Here is a 16,849-nt window from a genome sequence, read left to right on the forward strand (position 1 = left end):
TTTCAGAGGTTATTTCGGTATTTATTAGGTTTATGACCTCAATCGTTTTGTCTCAACTTGATTGACAGATATTTGTATTGAAAAGTTAGCGAATACTCCAATTTTCCAGGGATGACATGTAGACACAATTCTAAGCCTTTGGGTGGTAAATGCCTTAGGGTCTTTTAAATATTTTCTAATTTATTACAAAAGGTACGAAAGATTACTAAAGCGAACTAATTTCACAACTAGTTTTGCTCCACAGAATCGTCAGATAATTCTGAATCTTAGATATTTAGACTTTTCTAAGAAGGTGTGCATGTCACCACACTTGCTAAACAATATTTAATATATCAAAAGGTGTTCCGGCCTGCAAATTCCCTTGGCGACTGCACATCTCATGAACAAAAATGTCATTCGGCTGAGGTTGACACACCAACAATGTTTTCAGCTTCGGCAAGACAGTTCTGCTCAACACCCGCTAGTTTCGACGAGCTCGCCTTCTCCGAAACCAAAAGCAACCCTGCCAAATCACAGCAATTGCACCTTTTGCCGACAATTGATGCTGTTAGTCTGCTATTCCGATACTGTTATTGCTGTTGTTGTCGTTCGACATTTGTTGGCTTCATCACTCGCGCTGCTTGGCTTCACCGCCTCAATGTTGGCCACATTTTTTCGCAAAATTTTCATGTTTCTACTAAATGGTATTGCCGTGGTTGTTGCTGCTATTCGTAGCCATAGTTAGAACGGTTACGGTGTGTTGGTGCCGCGTTGTGCCGTTGGTGGGCCTGCTTTTCGTCTATTTTTATAACAAAGCAGTTTGTTTGTCTATCTCTCCATCTATTTGCGTTTTTGTTGTTATGTGTGTACTTGAAAATTGGCAAGTTGTTCTTGTTTTATTGCATGCGGCGAGAAGTTGATATTTTTCGAAATTTACCGTGTGTGCGAGTGTTTTTTTTTTTTTTTTTTTGTGCGAGTGTGTATGTGTGTTTATTTGTGTGTCAGGAACTTCGTTTGCCGCTCGCTTGATCTTGCTGCTTGAAAACTTGACACACACGCATACACATACACCGATATGAGCAAGCTGGTGCTTGCCGACAACAATTTGTTTGCTGTTTTTGTTGTTTTGGTTTGCTTGACTGCCTGCATTTTGGTCGGTTCATTCATTGTTGACTTCTCCGCTGGTTTTTCGTTTGCCGACAATTTTGTGTGCGAGTGTATGTGTGCTTGTGTGATTGAATGTTTTGGAGTCAAGGTCTCTGCGCCGATTTTCTCGGGCATGGCCTTATGCATTTTGGGGCTTATGCTTCTTTGCGATTTTCCTTCTTCTTTGTTGTTCTCGTTTGGTTTCTGATGCCGTTTGCCGTTTGCCATTCGCAATGTTTACAAATTCTTGTCATTCGGCAGATCAATTACGCTTGAGCGATCGCTTGCATGTGTTTGTTTGTATTTACTTGCGTATACTTATATCACTATGTGTAATTGTGTGTAATTGCTGTGCATTAGACTGTAATTCTATGCAATTGTCACAGTTTTGGGCAACGAAAAATAGTGTAATTATTTAAAATGCCAAATTAAGAAGTGAATTATGAATATTATATAATTTTATAGGTCAAATTACTTGTTCGAAATTTTTTTGTAGAAAATATTTATTCAATTTAATCACAGCTGCCATTTTCTTTCATATGTCTTATTGAAATTTACCGTGCGATTCTGTAACTTGAGACAGTCTCAAGTCTCTAAATTTGAGATTTTAAGTCAGAGACAATTTTTGAGACTTGAGATGATATTGCTATTCTGTAAGTGACAGTCACAAAATCTATTACATTTCATTATTCAGAGAATCTCATAATAATAACAAATTTTCGAAAAGTGCACAAAAGTTTTTTCCAGGAGTTTTGCCGTAGAGCACTGTATTTTTTCTAAACGTAAATGAATTTGGAAGAATTATGAACTTCGAAAGAAAAGAATTTTGACAAATTCAAAATACTTGAGAAAACTGTTTTTGACTTAAGAGAACACTAAAGAAAAATTTCAGCTACGCAGAGCCTTAAGTATAGTAAAGTAAGATCCGTTTCGAGGTTCCCCACTTAAAAACAAAATACAAGGAAATTTCAAATTTAATGTGGAATGTTTATTAACACTCGAAAAAATATTATTTGGCATTATTGTTTTGAAGATTAACTCTTTCAATTGTGGGCCTAGGGCAAGTCTCTTATGGTCCATCTGCTGAGTGTAATTTTCGATGACTCGTTCAAACATTTCTACTGGTAACTGGTGAATGACACACGGAATGTTTTGTATACATATATCCACAGGAAAAAGTCTAACGGTGTGATATCAGACGATCTTGGTGGCCAAAACTTGAAATTATTTACTCACCGAAGAGTTTTCTCAAAAAAATTGTTCGGCGGGATATTTAAAGTATGAGCCACAAACTGATAAAGCCTTGATCGCGCAAACGCGGCACAATCAAGAAGGTTGCGTTGAGATATTTCCACCTCCAGATATTTGTTTGAAGTACGCACGAGGAGAGGGAAACACTGACCGGTGCTTGCTAGCTTAACAGATTTACAGTTGCCCGCGATACCGCTGTGGTCCGGAATCCACACTAGTCTAATCACAAAGTGACTTGATGCCATCGTTAACAAAGTTAGACATTTCTACCAGCCCATCAATGTGCTCAAAGATAGTAGCGCCGTCATGTTATCTCAGTGGATAGTCACTTCTCCGAAATAAGATGCATTCCGGAGCCGTTAACATACCGCTATCTTAATGCCAACAATATCAGATTGAAAAACGCTGCAATAGTCAGGAAGTCTGCAAATGAAGTTGATAGAGACTTTCTGATAACATTTCCCTCCACCAATATTCCCCCAGGCTTTGCCCCATATGTAAAAAAGAACTCATTATCCCTCTCTTCCAACGAATTCTACCCAACCATAATTCCCTTGCAGGTATATGGGCAAAGAAAAAGCCATAAGAATTTGGATTGGCGACACCAATATCCGAAAAATCCGGTATACGACAAACTATGTGAGGATTTTCGAATGTTCAAACTTGTGTGCATTTAGAAAACCAGATTCTCTGAGTATTTTAGCGACTTCAGCGGCCATATCAATGGTCTCTATAAGCAAAATCGTATTAAGTCCCACAGTTGGTAATGAACGCCACGCGCTGAACGTTCCTGAGTTTCTTTTCTAGTGTGATCATTTCCAATGCCTTCCACACAAAACACTTTGGTTAGACCATAATGAACTGGACTATAGTGCCGTAGAGACTGAGGAACACTTTCGATGAGAAACCTTACCTTTGGTCAACTGCTACTATGCAGCAGTATAAGGCAATCAATGCCTTCTTTGCCCTCTAATCGATACCTCGATTGAACGAGTTTTAAATACAGTTTGCAGGCAGATGCTTCCCTCTCGCGAGAGAGGTGCCAGCAGACAGACCTGGTTAAAATGACTCAGCTCGTAACGCTGTTTATATAAAAATATGGAGTCAACGAGATTTCCTCCTGAATGTTACAAACATTATATCAAGTTCGTACCGTGTTCAAAAAGCGGTATAGAAATTTTATAATTTATGAAAATTATTCACCAAATAAACTATCGCATCTCGATTAACTTCAAAGCAACAATTAAACAACCGACTAGTTAGCTATCAGCAATCGGAGAAAAATGAAATTAAATTTATGGCAGTACCGAAGGCAATCTAACGACTTCAGTATAGAAAGTTTCACGAAACTTTCCGACTCGAAAGATGTGCAAAAATAGTGTTGATAATTATTAATTTATTCATCCAAATCTGTATTGTCCCATTCAAAGTATTCCTCTTTGGCCCCAATACAAGTGTGCCAACGTTTTTTCCAATTCTCGCAACAGTCTTTAATTGACTCCAAACGGTTTTCCCGGCGCGGTCGTTTGAGTTTGGTGAATAGCCAGAAGTCATACGCCACGATATTGTTTGAAAATTCGGCGAATAACTCACGAAGAATCTATGCAGTATACGACGATGCTTCATCGTGGTGCCAAAACCAAGAGTTGACGGCCCATAAATCTGGTCTCTTTTAACGAATTGCACCATACCTCGATAGTCGAAGAAAACTGTCAACATAAACTTGACTTTTGAGAAGCTTTGAAGTGGTCTCTCGGCTTCGGCTCACCTTTGCCAAGATATTCGGCCGATTGATTATCTATTTCCCTGTCGTAAACATGTATCCAATACTCATCGCCAGTAATAATACGTACATATAATGATATCCGGAGAGTCGGAAGGCATTGTTTCACAAACGTTAACGCGACGTTGTTTTTCGCAAAAATAGTGATTTTGGCACCAATCCAATGAGCTTTCAAACTAGTTTTCACTGATCATTCCGATATTCGAACCTTAATTCCACCATTTCATTGACGTGTTGATATTCAATTGATGTTGATGGCTATTCTGGTCGTGGTTCGTCCTCAACCCGTGCCAATATTCTGAACGTTTTGACATCCGAAATTTAATGGAACTCCTCTGTTGAATGATTTTAGTCTTTGTAAAAATCGCGCTCGTCCCTCAGTCCACTTCAACATACATGTTTAAACATCTTTTATGAAACACCCGTTATTTGTGAGAAGCTTTCATACACTCACATGCACAACAAATACGCTTCGCTGCTTCCAAAAAGCAAGACAAATTTACAAAACTAAATCAAGAAGAAGCACAAGATTGATTTCAATCGCATTCGCTAATCGCTGACAAATGAACGAAGTAAAAAATGTAAATAGATTTTGTTTGCAATTGCATGCGCATTGGCAAAAACTAAGCGAACACGCCACACTAACCTTCAACTATCCACTAATTCAATGGTAAACATCTTCACGCTCATTATTAGGGTCAAGACTAATCGATAAAATGTAGACGCGGCTGAAATCAAATACAAAAGCACAAAAAACCAGCCGCTGATGGACAACAGTGGAGCAACAAATTAGCGGCAGCAGCAGTAACTAGTGAAAAATTGCCAACAACAACAACAGGCAGTGGTGCGCGGTTAGGCGAAAAAAGTGGCGCAACAAATTGCCGCAACGAAAAAGAGGAAAATAGAATCGCGAAAATTAGTTAAAAACGTAAGAGAGCAAGAAAAAAAATTAGCGAAAAAAGCGCAGCCAATTGTAATTTTCAACAAATTGCACATTGCGCACCACAACAAAAACAACAACAATGAGCAAACTGCAATGGCAAGCGCGCAACTGCAAAACCCGAATTCGAAATGAAATCAACAAACCGCTGCGATGGCAATGAATAGCAGCAACAACAACATAGACAACTACAGCAACAACAACGTGCCAACAAGCGTCAAAACAAGCAAACACAAGCCACCGCATTGCGCCGCCAGCCGTCAGCGAGTAAGCCAAGAGCCAAGTCCAAGTGTAAAATTGCGCAATAATCATGACACTGCAACGCCGACAGCAACAACAACAACTATTACTAATACTGCAAGCATACATACACCACCACCAACAATAACAACAACAAAAAAACAACATTAACAAAATGTTGCATAGATTAATAAACACGGCATTAAACAACGTACAACTTCGCGCAAGCAACACTAGCAACAACAACAGCTGCAATAGCGGCAGCAACAACAACTAACTGTTTGCTGTTTGCAGTTTGCCTCGCCATTGAATGGATAAACTTAAACTTGTCTTTGGGGATTTGTAGGTGAGCTGCGCCGCCGCACGACAGCCACCGAAGCCATGAAGAGGCGTGAATAAAGCCGAATCGATTGAGGAGCGCGCAGCCACAAAACGCCACAACGACCTTCCTCTTGCCAAGCAGCCGCTGCCAGCGCGCAACCAGCAAGCTATTATTGTTATTGCCTCTTGTTGTAAATGTGTTGTTGTTGTCTTATCTACATATGTTTATTGTGTTGCCAGCTTTAGCTGTAGTTGTTGTTGGTGTTGCCGCTGTCATCGTTCGAAATGGAAATGCGCGCATGGGCGAATGAGCGCCACACGCCAAGCAGCGAACGACAAACGGCAGAGCTAAACGCGCATGCGCGCGCACACAATTGCGCCGTTTGGCGCCGCCGCCGGCGTCGTCGTCGTTGCATTGCATTGCTTGTAATCGCTATTTGCTTTTTGTCGCTTCTATTGCTATTGCCTGCGCATGGCGTTGGCCGTCGCAAATGTGTGTTACTGGATCTCGGTTGGCGCATGCGCGTTTTGGTTTCGATTTCGGTGCGCTTCCTGTGCACCGCTATGCCGCCGTAAGCTCGCTGCCGGCACACAGGCATACCTCGTTTATACACACGAAGTTTTAGATGTATATGTTTGAAAAAAAGTCGACTTTTTGTGTGGCAACTAATGCCAGCCGTTGGCTTGCGGCAGGTGTGTTGCGCTTGCGCGCGATTGTTATGCGTTGGCGGATTAGGATATACCACAAAAGCTTGCACATGGCATCTGTGTATGTATGTATGCACATATATTTATATTTGAGGTTATGTGAAATCATGTAATCGCTCTCTTACATTAGCATTTGAGCTTATTTGGAATGCAATTATATGTTGTTGTTGTGACTGCTGTTGCCTGAAGTCAGATATTTTTTCACAGCAGGCTTATTTGTGGATATAAATCTTTATTTTTTTTGAATACTCTTTATATTCGCATTTATCTGTATACCTACGGTACATACTTACAAGTATACAGGCATATATTTAGAAACAGTAGTAAATTATTGTTGTTGTTTTATAGATTTCCGCTTCTACATTTTTTTGCTACCATCCATATATCATTGCGATCTTCTGCTATTCGCTTTAGCACATTTCTCTTGATTTTAACTAATTGTTCCGTTTAGTTCTGGCTATCCGCATAAATGTGATAGTTATTTCCGCCAATAAATTGTCGCTGTTGTAGTATAATGATCAAGAACTCTAATCACGACTTTCCCTTAATCAGTTTCAAAGCGTTTAAAAAAACAATAAAGGAACAGGTAGAAGGGTTAACAGAATCCAGTTACTCACCACGGGTGGTGAAAAAATTTATAGTATTGAGTTTGGTACAAATCACCAAAACATTTTGTTCCGCGTACGATTTTGCAATAAATTAATGAACAACTTACTAGAACTTACTCACCACGAGTGGTGAAAAACTTTCACATATCGATTTTTCAGTAAATCAATGAAAAACTTACTCTAACTTACTCACCACGAAGGGTGAAAAAATTTCCAGTAACGATTTTGATATAAATCAGCAATTAAATTCAAATCGCTTACTCACCACATGCGCAGAAAAACTTTCAAATATTGATTTTGCATCAAAACAATGAGCTATTTATAGTACTTACTCACAACATCGTGGTGAAAAACTTTCACATATCGACTTTGCAGTTAATCAATTAACAACTTACTAGCACTTACTCACCACGAAAGTTGAAAAACTTTCAAGTATCAATTTTTATACAGTTGAGATCGCTGATCTATTTTAACACCTAAATACTTCTGAGTATTGATCGAAAAGACTCTCAAAAACCTACAAAGTGATTTGAGCCTGCCTCAAATTTGCTCATGCCAGTTCCGGCAATTTCACCAGTTTCCCGAAGAAATGACTGCCGAAATGTATCAACCTCAGTCTTTCAAAAGCTAGGTAATGGAGGAAAATAAGTCTAGATGTTTCCACCTCACCTTCATCCATACAATTAGACAACTTGTGCCCAAAAAGATTTTCGGCTTTACCGCATATGTATTTGCCTTTTGTATGTCCACTGCAACTCCTACGATTATTTCAGTGGATCTTCTGCATTCTACGCTAGGCCAGAAGGATCTCTGCTGTCGGAATGAATGATCATCTCCCTGAAATAGGCAACACTTCGGATCAACATATCTGCTGCCAACCTCATGACAGTCACCTCTCCTTGAAAAACATTACAGTGATCGGGTTGCCTAAAACTATTATTGACGCAGTGTTGCTTACAGAAAATTTCGTCTCTAAGCTTCTCTCTATGCTAACACCTATTCGTGAAAAATATCGTACCGAAAAAGCTCTATGCCGGAGTGCAAAGATCTGCTAAAGGAATAATGTTGAAAAAGTCCTATAGAGGACAAAAGGATCTCGCACATTAGTTGCTTGTCAATCAGCGACTGCTAAGCATACGCAAGGTACTTTGGTTCGCTAATATTGCCGCTCTTCTGTCGGAGTGAATGAAGCCTCCCAGAAAGAGATTGCACTTCGTAGCAGTACATCTACCGTCACCTTGACCGCAGCCACTTTTGACTGAAAAGCAGTACGTGGTCGGGTATCCTAAAGTTAATATTTATGGAGAGCTCCTTACAGAAAACTCCCTCTATAACCTTTTCTCTTAGCTTCGACCCAACCGTGAATCTCACTGTGCCGCTTATCAAACCTTGTTGATTTTAGAGATGATTGAACAATTTTATGACCTCAATCAGGCAAAGTGATTGTGATTGAATGTTTAAAATAATGTAAAACTGAAAAACTTCAAGTAAATTTGGCTTCAGATGGCCAGATTTATAAGTATAACTTATACCTTCAACTTTGAAAAATTTATTTTATAAAAATATATTTGAGTCTCGTATTTATAGAATGCGTTTGTTCTATGTATCTAGACTAGACTAAAATACTTCCTAAAAGTACTTTTGTTTCAGGGTGACACATAGAAGTAGAGATCATTGAACTTATACACAAATGAGAGATACCGTGAGCTTGTTTTCAATTACATTTGGGCTATTTCAGTACTTTAGTACGTCTGAAGCAATCCAAACGAATTGGATCACTTTAGTCGAACTTAGCACGAGAGACTACCTTTTACTCTGACAATACTCTCTCCGTATTCAAATTAATTGTCCAAAAAAGTTCTCAAAAAATTCTTTAAAACTCCCTTCTATATTCACCCAATATAAAATTGTGGGATTTCTTCATTCGAATTAAAGTCTGTTGCACATTTAAGCCCACAAACTCGACTCGAGACTCGTTCAGATGACATTTCGGCACAGTTTCAATTATGTCGATATTAAAAACAAAATCACTACGAAAGTGCTTTCGCAGCACAAGACAATAGCTGCACTAATACACACACATACCTGACATTATTGAAACTGCCACATATGCAACAAGCTGTGGCATGCAACACTCGTTTTTTGACAAAAGCCAGTGTCTTTCTTTTTCCTCTTTTTTTTGGGCAACGATTACATACAAGAGCCACAGCGAAAGACAACGACCTACCCGAACATGCCACACAGCGTCACATACACACACACAGGCACACGCGCAGCTGCGCTAAAGCACACTACATTTCAATTGAGTTTGCCCCGCGCCGTTGCACTCTTTCGCCAACGCGCCGCAGTTTGGTTTGTTCGGTCGGCGCCTTTGTTCCTGCCGGTCGCTTTTCAACGCAGTATCATAGAGTTACGTAGTACATACATACATATGTACTTGTACATACATTTATAGTTCGCTTCGCCTGCGTCAGCCGCTCGCCCGTCTGCCCACACTTGCAACACAACTGCTTCGATTTGACTGACGTGTCGGAGGAAATGTGCAAAACATTGCGAAACTTTTGTGGCAGCAGCAACGTTGATAGTAATGTGTTAGCAACAACAACAACAACAAATCGCGCACCAACAATGCATGGAAGCAACAGGAGTCGATTTCGTCCTTTCGGCACTTTCGGGTTCGGTTTGATTTTAGTTGTGCAATGGCTTTTTGTTGTTTTTGGAGCTGCTAGCAGCAGCTACAACAACAGCAAGCACCGACAACGCTGCTGCCAGCGCCGTTAGTCATTGTTAGTGCCTCTGGGGAGGTGTGGCTGTCATTTATCTGCGTCTGAGTGCAATGCCGCATCCCACATCCTGTGCCACAATTCAATATACAGCCATTCCAAGTATGTAGGTGTGTGTGTATATGTGTGTTTGTGCGCCAACACGATAACGTAGCGAGCGTGCAGTTGGTGTATTTGGCAATCGTTGCGGTCGTTTTGCAACGTTTTATAGTCATTTCGGTTGCTTTCTTTTAGTTTGGCATTTATCAGCCACACACACACAAACATACAGCCTGTGCTGTGTTCGTATCTGTTCGTGAGTTCGAGTTGGTTGGAGGGCAACGACTTGTTGCGCTTTTGAATTCGGCTCCCGTCCTTGCCTTCTTCCTTTTTGCGCTGTCATCATCGCTGGTTGTTGGCGTCATTGTTGTTGCTGCTGCAGCTGCTTGCTATTTTGCGGCACAAGGACTCGTTGTGTCATTGCTGTGCCACCTCACGCCGCATTCGCTGCCACTCAATTTCCAACTGACATTAAGGACGTGTTGCTCCTTTTGCCGCCGAAATCTAATGGCTTGAATTGTGTGCTCGTTTGACGACAAAGGTTAGGTTAGGTTACAACGGTTTTGTTATTACATTTCGAAGACCAACATTTTCATGTGCATTTAAATTGTGAAATGTGTTTGTATTGCAGAAGTTTACAATATTTTAGGTAATTAATGAAATTCTTAATGAAGTCAATGAACAGAAAGTTTTCTTTAGGGGTAATGAGAGGAGCTCCGTCTCTTTTTTGTCTTCGTATCAAAGTTTATACGGTATTAGTGTTATTTGAACTTAAGAGTCTCTCTTGAATCTACCATCCACTTCGCATTGTACCATGTATCGAACTCGACTCGACATGTCGATATTGCTACAGCGAGCTTGTGACGTTTGGGTAGAAGATGGCATTCAATGAGATTTTCATGTAATCATGTCTAACAATATGATTCACCACGAAGAAATATTAAAAAAATTGTTTACGGCACAAAGCAAACTACAGAACTACCTAAGGCGCACTAGCTTTCTAATTAATAAATTAAACCAAATGGACCGAAATTCGGTCGAAAGGCTGATCTATTTAGAGGTTCTCCAGTTTTTTAAAGAAAAAATACAGATCATTCGAATAAACATTCTGTGGCATTTATTTTTTGAAGATTAGCTCTTTCAAATGTTGGCCACATCTTCGTTTCAGATGGTCCGTCCGTTAAGTTCAATTTTGGAGGATATTTTTCTCCAAGGTCTAAATCGAAGCGGGATTGTCCGAATAAACTTTAGACTTTACCTATCCCCACAGGAAAAAGTATAACGGTGTGGCCTCACACGTCCTTGGTAGACTATCGAGTGGTCCAAAACTTGAAATTATCTGCTCACCGAAGTGTTCTCTCAATAAATCCATTGATTGATAGCAGTATGGCGCCGTCTTGTTGAAAGCAAATGTCGCCGAGTTCACGAACTTCAATTTCAAAACATAAAATACTCGGTTATCATGGCCGCTGTTTGTTCTGAATGAAATGACAGCACCGGAGCCTCTTCAAGTTGCTACTACAAGTAGGTCGGGCGGCTTCAGTTCTTGCAGAAGCTGTATTTTGTGCGTTTTCAATGTAAGATATCGGCGTAAAATGCTCCAGCTCGTTCCATACGTCAGTCCGGGTTGTTCCGGATGGCGCCAAATCTACTTTCCATGGTCATCGTGTACACCCTCAGCAACGGCTGCTTCACTGCATGCTGGACGTGATCTATTAGATCGAATATTATCCAATAATGAATGCTGAGTCTCAAAATGGGTGCTGTTATTACGAATAGCACGCTCAGTAAGCCGATTATTTTGACCATAAGTCAAAGCTATAACATTGGTCCGATGAGAAGAAAATCACGTGCGCAAAATTTTAGATATATGTCTCAAAAACTTATGGCCTATTTCGCATAGTTACAAACGGACAGACAGACCGTTAATCAAGTAACTCATAAACATCATCTTAAAAATTTATATACAAATTTAGGATTCTGAGCACCCATGCTTTTCAGTGCCAAAGTATTTGAATCCAATTTAAAGTAGTTAGACTAGTTTACTAAACTCGTCTTTCTTTTACATGCCAGGGCTTAGCTATCGGACTGATCATCTTATTCATAAAAGTTGTTTCAAAGTCCCTTTGTTTGCAGTCTGTAAAAATTTGCTTAAGTATTAACTATTCATATTTATATTTCGTAACGTTGGTGACTTTACAAATGGTCAAACTCCGTAAATATGACCAAAGTCTATATTTGGCCTAGAAGTTTTAATTTTTATCATTACCATGTTTGAGTTAAAAACCTGCCCTCGGACACCACCTTTGGGTTCGAAAGGACAGAACGGAGAGGTAAGAGCCTATTTGCTGGTTTGCCGCTACCAAGGTGGAAAGGAAGGAAACGCATGGATCTTCAGAACGTCCCAACTGCATTAAGTTTTCAAGTAGAATGGTACGAGTTTTTTAACTTCTAGTATAAAAGAAAGTTTCTAGCCTCCTGGTCAGATCTGAAACACGGAATGTTAGAGTAATGATGTTTTTGGATCTTTTATATTTTTTGTTTATATAGTATGTTTATGACCTTTGGATTGATCCAAATCGATAGAGCTCATTGATATAGCTTCGCCTTTGTGCTATGACTAAACTTCAAAAGATTAGATCCCTAGATCTCCTAGATCCTCACAAATCGGCGAAGCGTTTTGAGTGTATTACAAATTTATTAAAGCGGTTAATATCAGTCCCAGTCACTTCGCATGGTTCGCGGAAATGTAGCTATCGAACAATGTTCATCTTATTTTAGCAAAAACCGCGCAATAAAGGAGACAAGAGGACAAGATGATTCCACCTTACCGCACACCATACGCTCCACCTACAATTGTGGCGAGATTGGCATTGTTAACAGCATGTAGTCCGGAGGATCCATTGATTTCGAGATTTTGATTAGCGCATGCTGAGCTCACTTTAGGTCCATTGATCCAGTGCCAGAATGCAAGAGCAAGAGCAATTCGGAGTACTGACTTACTTCCAATCGTAGGAAATTGGAATAAAACCTCCCTAGTAAGCACATCAGCTTTGCAGTTTCCAGCGATTCCGCTGTGACCGAGCACCCATAAACCATAATTGTAATGCAGAGAAAGCTTGACGATATTGCTAATGTGGTCATAAACTGCTTAACTAATTTTGAACGCTGAATCCGTGGCCTTAAAGCCAGTATAGCCGCGCGGTTTTCGGAGTGAAAGCGCACCTCTTTTGAAAGACGCTCCAGTGCATTGTGATTGTTCTGTTAACTTGGCGAGACAAGAGAAGAGTAGACAATCAACAAAATTACTGAATTCGTTACATTCCTACGGCTGAAACGAGAATTCGGTAATAGATTTACAACTTCTAAATTGTTTACTCATAGCGAAGGTCATCGAAGAAAACTCTAGGACTATTTTCCAATACGTACTATATCATAAATGTTTTGACTCTGTTTAATAAAAATTCCTATTGGCACTCAATAAAAGAGACTATAGGAACATGATCGGAATACTAACTGTAAGAAAATCATCAAATTGTAAACGAGTCGAAGCTCTGATATCTATCAAATCTGGTGGCAGCACATGCCTGCAGAATTGGACTGACAGATCGAGAAGACTGCAGGAAATGTTTAGGGCAGAGCACCAGGCAAACAATGGAGCATCTCTTGTGCACTTGACCCGCATTGGCAAGACTACGCTGTAAGCATCTGGAGTCCCCACAGTATGACACACCGGTGGAGGTATCTATAGTGAGGCGGCAGAGTCTATTAAAATTCGCTTCAAGCGTAGGCATCCTAAACGATGACTACTCCACTTGGTCTCAGCAAGTTAACTGCATCTGTTATCGCAAAGGATCTATGCGTGGTCCATGCGTGGTATAAATGGTCTATGCATGGCTTATTGGCCTACCGGTTTAACCTAACCAAGCAGCACAGTTCAGCCAGGGAGTGAATAAGTTCACCCCTGATTCCACAGCATTATATTTAAGTGGCAATACAAGCTAAATAACACCAGCAATTACTGATTTACTGTTAAAAAACACAGCTTATTACCCCGAAAAGTAATTTCCCATCCCACTTTTTCCAATAAGTGCTTCGTTTTCCACAAATGGATTTTACGAGGTATTTCGTTTCACATAAAAAGGGGGGTTCTTAAATAATTCCGCCATAATTATTACCTTTGCAAACAAAAGCAAAAAATGCGAAATGCAAAATGCACTTAAACCCAATTTAGATAAACAAACTGGTCCGTTGGCTAACTGACTTTCCAGTTAAAATTGCAAAAATAGAAAAATTCTAAAAAACCTGCACAACGGCTTTTCGTAATATATTCACATACATACATGCATGCATATGTGTTAGCGAATATATACATGCAAGTGAACAGAGATATTGTAAAATGTTAAATTAAATGTTTATTGAATTTTAATTGCAACTGAAATCGCGCAACTCCAAAGTGCAACGCTATAAAGCACGCCGATGCATGAAAATATCCACGAGAATATATTATATACATACATGTACACTTAAATCTGTGTGTATATGTGCTGCTGTGTTTTTGCACTATTTATTTTCGTTTAGAAAAAAATCCACGGAATAGAAATCAAATAAATTCAGTGCATTCATTAATATGCAAACAGTTTCCCAATTGACGGCAAATTGTTGACAGAAGAAAATAATGAAAACAACAAAAATAAAACTGCAAAACCACATAACATGCACAAGCCCAAATGAAATGGTGGAACAACAAAAGCAACATGCTGTGACAAATGTTAAAAAATAGCGAAAATAAGCTGCGCCCTACCCTCCCCCCGGTGTGTGTAAATTTCAACCACGATAGCGAATAATGAGAAATACAATAGCAACATTTGAAGTTTGCACAGTGGTGTGATTTGCGGCAACTTTTAGTTTTCTATAGGCAACTTTTGCACAATGTTTTTTTATTGATTTTTTTTTTTTAACATTAAGGTAATTAAGTAGGAAAAATTAGTATCAGTAATCACTTAAAAAAAAATAAGTGCCAAAACTAAATAAACTTAATAAAAACTTTACAAAGCAAACACACAAAATCTAAAATTGACCATGAGAAATAATAAAGATAATGCCGGAATCCGATATAAACAATTTTAAGCACTTAAAAATTAAATTATGCGCCTCCCCTTCCTATTTTCGACCACAGATTTGCTGCATGAAGCCTTTGATTATTTTGAAGGTTTTCATTGAAGGTGTTTAACAATTATGTTGTTAAAAAGAGGTATCGCTTTCGGATGGGTCCATCTCAGAGGTAGCACAGGGGAAAAACTTCCTGCTATCTAAGGTCTACTGGCATCCATGTCGTATGTGAAGCTTTCTGAACTGCTTAAGAAAAAGCTAATGTACTAGAGTACCATAACTAGAACGCTAAGATCAGCAAATTACACTGGACTCGCGATGCGTGGTATTCTGTGGTCTCGTACCCAGTAAAGTCGACATAATAAATAAAGTTATGCTATAGTGTTCGAAACAGCGTAACTTCCACCATAGAGGTGAACATGCAGTCCCACAGCGGGGCAGTAATATTAGCTCAATTACCGTGCGCTCAACATTAGTTGCGGTAAGCATAGCCTCATTATTAGTTGTATTCAGAAATTTCGTGATATCGGCAGTGAGGGCGCCAAATCATATCGTAACCGAAAGAAACTTCAAGGACAAGAAGCTTGCTACCTGTAAGAAAATCATCAAATTGTAAACGAATCGAAGCTCCGATAACAATCAAATCAATCTTCTTATTTTTTAGTATAAAACAATTGGGTCGCGTGCGGACTTGTAGTGCGCGGTTGAAAGGTCCTGCTAGCCCAAGAGGTTGACTCTGCTCCTCGCTCGTAGCAAGGTTTGACTTTCCGCAGTTATTTGGAAGCCGTTAATGCTTTGTGCTAAAAAATAATAATAAAATTAGCTCAACACTTTCTTTGTGCATTTTGAAGTGTCTTTGAAAACAACCGCCTTAGCAGATTTGTGATGTGTTCAGCGCGTTTTGTCAATTCTAAGGGTTGCGAGTTTTTGACACCGCAAATCTGTCTCTAACTGGCTATAACCTACCGGACATATATATATATATGTATGTATATATAATCTTTGCATTTTAATTGTGCTGGTCTAACTGTCACCTTGCTTTGGTCGGATATAAATAATTATATAGATATGTGACTTCACCTAAAAGTGGGCTCCATTAAAGCCCTACCATACGATATCGGGGGAAAAATTTAATGCCTTTTTAGTAGTTATTAACAGTACCGTTATATGATATGGGGAGTGAGCAGAGTTACCATTCATTTTCATACAATCGGTAGCTGATCGTTCTGATAATGTTTGCAACAGACTAGTTTGGATATGTCCAATAAAATTATTAGAGAGCGGGGTCACGTCTATTCTTCAGTTTCATCAAGATATCATACCGGATTTCAACTTTACTCGTCATCCTGATCATTTAATCATTTACAAGTACATATATATGTATAACTCTAGAACTATTTCGATTAGTTTTATGTGATACATACCACTATTAGGTGAACAAAACTATTATACTTTGACTTATTCAAAGGAATTTTCCGAATTTTCGATTAAGGGGGGAGCCTGCTATAGAGGCTTAATAAAATCGATTTATTTGAGGATTTTTTTGAAAATGAAAGAAATAAGTGATTAAAGCAAAATCTCTAGGATTTAAGTATATAACTTTAAACATCATTCACAAATTTTTTGGATACGAAATCTTTGATATTCTGCCTTTGGAAAGCATTTGCCCGCTGCATCTCGCATGTGTATTTGTCGGACGGCGGGTGGATGTAGGTCGCAATTTCTATCGGAAACAAAAAATTGAAAGAGATTCATATTTTCTAATAATTTATCTTCCAGTAAAACTAAAAAAATTCCGAAAAAAGTGTAAAATTTTAGAAATTTTTTAAAAATTGGAAAAAGGTGGTTTTTGACCAAAAAAATTTTACTTTATGTTGTTTAAAAATATGTTCAAACTTGACTTTTCTTATTTTTTTAGTTTAGATAGAAGATAATTTAA

Source organism: Bactrocera tryoni, chromosome 1 (assembly GCF_016617805.1).
Source record: "Bactrocera tryoni isolate S06 chromosome 1, CSIRO_BtryS06_freeze2, whole genome shotgun sequence".
Taxonomy (NCBI): domain Eukaryota; kingdom Metazoa; phylum Arthropoda; class Insecta; order Diptera; family Tephritidae; genus Bactrocera; species Bactrocera tryoni.